This window comes from Myotis lucifugus, unplaced genomic scaffold, assembly GCF_000147115.1.
Source record: "Myotis lucifugus unplaced genomic scaffold, Myoluc2.0 scaffold_149, whole genome shotgun sequence".
NCBI lineage: Eukaryota > Metazoa > Chordata > Mammalia > Chiroptera > Vespertilionidae > Myotis > Myotis lucifugus.
This window is the reverse complement of record NW_005871197.1, coordinates 2,353,875-2,360,118: the sequence shown is the minus strand read 5'-3', so window position 1 is coordinate 2,360,118 and position 6,244 is coordinate 2,353,875.

Genomic DNA, 6,244 nt, shown 5'->3' with positions numbered 1-6,244 from the left:
TTTCTAAAGTATAACATAAGGAGTGTTATCCATAAAAATGAGAAGTTGGATATCTACATTTCAAAATATTGTGTGAAAAGAATAAAAAGATGAGGCACACTTTGGGGGAAAATATGTTCAAATCGCATTTCAGAAAGACTTCAATCTACAATATATAAAATCATTCTCAAAACTCAATAATATGGAAATAAACATCTCTATAGAAAAATAGAGAAAAGATTTAGACAGACACTTGAGCAGAAAAGGTACTGCATGGCAAATAAGCACATGAATAGATTCTTAACATTATTAAGCATTAGAAAAATACAAATTAAATCCATAGTTAGATACAACTACTACTTGAATGTCCGTACTTTTAAAAGACTGATGATTCCAGTTATTAGTGAAGATGCGGAGGGACTGGAATTCTCATATATACTGATAGATGTGTAAATATTCAAACAACTTTGATAAATGAATTGTCAGTTTATAAAGATTTAAACATATACCAAGCATATTATCCAGCTATCCTATTCCTTAGTATTTTTGCCCCAAAGAAATATAAGTGTTTATGGGAACCCTCATCAGAGTACGCAGGATGTTCAAGGCCAATTTGTATGTGGGGGTTCTGTCTAGAGCAGTGGTTCCCAACGTGGGGCACACACCCCACAGGGGGGCAATTTGATTTTTAAGGAGGGAAATTCGAGAATGAGTTATTAACATAAATTTTTTGCATTTCTTATGGCTCTAGGGGCCTCATACACAATATATATTGTGACATATTTATGCATTTTAGTTCTCTATTATATGCTTTGAACATTTATTTACTATTTTATCATATCACTTCATAGTATTTTAATTTTTTAAACAATTTCTTAGTGATTTCTTTCTCAGTACTTCAACTGTCCTTTCATTCTTTTATTTTTCTCTTTCATGGTGCCATGTTTTTTGAAAGCTTGTTTAGACCAAGTTAATGGCCTTTTAGGCTTCCTCCACCTGAATACGAGTTCACTTTTTGAATAATAAGAATTATATGTCACGGGGGGGAGGGGCATCAGGATTTTAGAGATGCTTAGGTGAAACGTGGCCAGAAAAGGTTGGGGACTACTGGTGTAGAGTACGCTGGATATTCAAGGCCAATCTGAGCAAGGACACATCAATTTTACAGTATACTCTGTGGAGGCGTGCCTTTCTATAGCCAAAATATTTTTACTATTTGGCAAGAAGCCTCTTTTGTCTAAGTTGGTATAAACATATGTTACTGACCAGCCGGTGTTAGGCTGCTTTTATTCAGGGCTGGGCTACTGTGTGTACAATGGCTCCAGTGTTGGCTACTGTATTAGGAAGGGGTGCTTTGTGCGGCTGCTTTGTAAGGCTACTTGAAGAACTGTTTTGTCTGATGGTTCCTTGTTAGCAATGGCTACTGGGTCTACAATAAAGACTCTCTTATATGCCTATGACTGCTCATGTCTTCTCCGTCTAATACCCAATGTCTACAGGGGTACAGCCCCTAGAAGAGAAGAACCTGTGCCCCCACAGTGGCTATCTAGAAAAATAATTGTATACAATGTTCATAGGAATATAATCTGTAATAACCAGAAACTGGGGGGAGTGGACAACAAAAGAACATTAACAAGTTAACCGATAAGCACATTGCAATATATCCATACCATGGAATGTTACTCAACAATAAATATGAATGAACTATTTTTATTGAGGTATAATTGACCTGAACCTTATATTATTTTTTAGGCATATGATATAATTCAATATTTGTATTATACATTGTGAAATGATCACCACAATAAATCTAGTGAACATCTTTCATTATACATAGCTATATAATATTTTCCTTATTATGAGAACTTTTAAAATCTACTCATTTAGGAACTTCCAAATATACAATACAGTATTGTTAACTATAGTCACCAGACTGTACATTATATCCCCTTGACTTATTATTTTATAACTAGAAGCTTGTATCTATTGAATCCCTTCACTCATTTTGCCCTCCACAGCCCTACCTCTGGCAATCACGATCTGTTCTCTATATCTAGGAACATTTTTGTTTTTTGTTTTAGATTCCACAATAAGTGAGATCATACATTATTTGTCTTTCTCTATCTGACTTATTCACTTAGCATAATGGCCTCAAGTTTCACCTATGTTCTTGCAAATGGAAAAATGTCATTTTTTATGGCTGAACATATATATGTAACATTTTTTAATTCATTCATCCATTGTAGACACTTAGGTTGTTTTCATATCTCAGCTATTTAAAATAACACTGAAATATAAATGAGGATGCATATGTCTTTTGGAGTTATTTTTCTAAAAATGAACACCCCAGAGTGAAACTGTTGGATCATATGGTTATGCCATTATTAATTTTTTGAGAAAGCTTCATACTGTTTTCCACAGTTCCTTACCCAGTTACATTCCCACCATCAGTGCACAAGAGTTCCCTTTTTGCTATGTCCTTGTTAACAATAATTTCTTCTCTGTTTAATAAGAATTATTCTAACAGGTGTGAGATAATACGTCATATATTTTTGACTTGCATTTCCCTGCTCATTAGTAATTTTGAACATTTTTCATGTACCATGTACCATCTGTATACCTTTTTTGGTAAAATGTCTGTTCAGATATTCTGCCCATATTTTAATTGTACTGTCTGGTTATTTGCTATTGAGCTGTATGAATATATATATATATATATATATATATATATATATATAATTAACCCCTTCTAAGATATATGATTTGCAAATATTTTTCCCCATTTAGTAGGTTGCCTTTTTATTTTGTTGGTTGTTTCCTTTGTTATACAGAAGCTTTTTAGTTTGATGTGGTCCCACTTGTTTATTTTTTTTATTTTAAAAAACTTTTTTAAAATATATTTTTATTGATTTCAGAGAGGAAGGGAGAGGTAGAGAGAGAGAGAGATAGAAACATCAAGGATGAGAGAGAATCATTGATTGGCTGCCTCCTGCATGCCCCCTACTGGGGATTGAGCCCACAATCCCAGGCATGTGCCCTTGACTGGAATCAAACCTGAGACCCTTTGGTCTGCCGACCGATGCTCTATACACTGAGCCAAACCAGCAAGAGCTTTTTATTTATTTTTTTTTTACTTTTGGTGTCAGACCCAAAAAACCATTGCCAAGGCCAATGTCAAGGAGTTATTGCATATGTTTTCCTCTATAAGTTTTATGGTTTCAGGTATTATATTCAAGTCTTTAATCCACTTTGAGTCAATTTTTGTATATTATGTAAGGAATAAACTATTGATGCATGAGACGACATAAATAAATCTCAAAATAATTATGCTAAGTAAAGGAAGCCACTCAAAATACATATACACTGCATAACTACATTTATCTCAAATTATAGAAAATGCAAACTAATCCACAGTGGCTGAAAGTAGATGAGTAGTGACATTGAGATCAGGGCTAGGGAGTGAAGGGTGAGAAAAAGCAGAGATAGAGGTGAATTATTACAAAGGATTAGAATGAAAGGAGTAATAGATATATTAATACAGTGGGGCCTTGACTTACGAGTTTAATTCGTTCTGAGACCGAGCTTGTTAAGGAGCTTGTTAAGGAGCTCGTTAACTCAAATTACTCTGTCAACTCAATGCAAAAAATCGGTCGAGAGACAGCTGGTATCTCAAAAAACTCGTTAGTCGGGACACTCGTAAGTCAAGGCTCCACTGTATATTGATTTTTGAGATGGTTTATGGATATATACATGACAATACTCATCAAATGGTATACAATAAAAAATACATTTTCTTGTAACTAAATTTCACTTCAATAAACTTCATAATTTCATGACATACCTATTAGGCTTCCAAACTAAAGTGTAAAAGGGGGTTTGGTGTTCCAGGGAGCATAAAAAGAAAGAAATATGCTAGTTTGCTGGGGAGAGGAAGGAGTCTGGACAGTGATGCCCTTCTTGCTGGAGAGACAAGCAGCAGTAGTGCTCGCGCCAGAGCTGGCAGGCTGGCTGGCCTTCCTCAGGGCCCTGGCTTTCCCCACTGTGAGGTCTGTTACATACAAACTGTTGTGGGTTCCTGACAGGTTTGAAGAAAACGATTGAAATTTCTTTGTTCATTCGGTTTTATTTTGTCGATTTATTTTGTGTTTTCTCCTTTTAGGGGTATGAAAAGTGGGCTGCGTCCCTGGGTGATACACAACTATCTCTGTTGGCATCCTTTTAATACCAGGAACCCAGCGGCTTGCAGCCATGGCTACAATAAAATAAAGTGGGGGTGGGGAGGTGAGGGGGAGGGGAAAGAACCAAAAGCATAAAAAAGCCACAGCAAAAATTCTTGATGAAAATTGAAAATAAAATTTCCTTGTAAAAAAAAGGGGAGGCATATAGAGGGTAGCCAGGGTGGGGAACATCTGGCCCACAGTCCATACAAGGCCCGCAAAATCATTTGGTCTGGCCCTGCCAAGGCATTTGGGGTGAGTTAATTAATGTTTGACCACTATGAACAGGCTAATTTTTAAGCTGATAATTTTTATGGCCTGCGAATGATGTTATACATATCCAAATGGTCCTTGGCGCAAAAAAGGGTACCCACCCCTGGAAAGGAAATAAATGGTGAAGGAAGGATGCTTGACTTGGGGTGGTGAACACAATACAACATACAGATGATGTATTATAGAATTGTACACCTGAAAACTATATAATTTTATTAACCAATGTCACTCCAATAAATTCAATATAAATAAATAAATATTAAATATACCAACTATAGATGTTTAAAATTATGAAAATGTATATATAAAGAAAAAGAAATGATCTCAGAATCAAGTCATTGTCCTTATATTTACAGTTTACATTTTTAACATTAATTAAATATTGACAGTTTTAGACTATGAAGAACTATCAAAAGATACTGAAAGGAGTATCCAGTGAGAAAGAAGGAATTTCAAGACAGTGTGATATCCTGGAAGCCAATTGATACAGCTATTTGAAAAGTAAGAGAATGACCAACTATGTTAATTGCAATTGAGAGAAATCCATAAAGTGAAATGAAGACACAGTCTTTGGGCATACCAGTGCAGACATCAGGACAAAACAGTGGTGAGGTGCTTGACTAGGTAAGGCACAAGAAAGAAATTAGAGCTATAAAGGAGAGAAAATGGAGTAGAAGCAAGAAAGAGGTAGAGTAAAGGGAGTGGGACTTTTCATTTAAGTTTTTAAGTTTGGGAAAGTAACAATGTAACTGCTTTTAATGAGAATGATATAGTAGAGAGGGGGAAAAGGGTTGATCCTGGGAAGAGAAAATAAATAATAATATGGTTTTCCTGAATGGAAGAAATCTATTCAGAAGGAAAGGTACATAGATATTAATTAGGAACATATAGTTTATACATAGCATAGGTGGGAAGGCAGAATATATCATTCAAATGCAGATGGATGGATGGATGGATAGATGTATAGGAGCCTATGGGAGTTCATTTATGATCTATGTTCTCAGGAAGTCAGGAAGAAAACTCAGCAGATAAAAGTGAGAATTAGGAAAGTTGCTTTTTAAAAAATTATTTGATGGAAGAGAAAGTAAGAAATAGTAGTGAGAACAATGGAAAAATTAATAAACTATGAAAAAAACAAAGGAAACCAAAGGCCCAATTGTATGTAGCAGTATAGACTTAAAGTGAATTTGGTTTAAAGTTTTTACAAATATCTTTCCATTTAAGAAATATTTTTAAATACTTTTCTGAGTTTAGTTTCCAACTAAGTTTTAATAAATAATATAATATTTGCATTTTGTGAAATAAAAGCAATGATTTGCATATTTGTGCCTTGCCTATCCTTAATTTGATTTATAGTGCTAACATATTTTATTGGAAAATTTGATTGTTTTAAGATGTTTTATTTAAAAAAATAGCATCTCTCTTGATGATAGAAAAAAAGCATTCAAATGGCGCATTGAACTTTAACAGTGTTTAACTAAAGCCATTTAATATGCCAGCCACAATTCTTCAAACAAGTAAAAAGGCTCTAGAAATTGGTAATATCTAAAGTACACGGTTTGGGTTAAATTTATTTTCATTATTATGCATAGAAAGAATAGAATGGTAATCAATGCAAGAGTGATAGTAAAAACGCTGGTGCAATATTTGTCAGAATTATATCAGTTTCCATTTATAGACTTACTAGATTCCACCATGGGTTATAATGAATAATATTAGGATTAATTATGTAATAGATTTTAGTAACAGAATTAATAGAATTGAATGACATAATT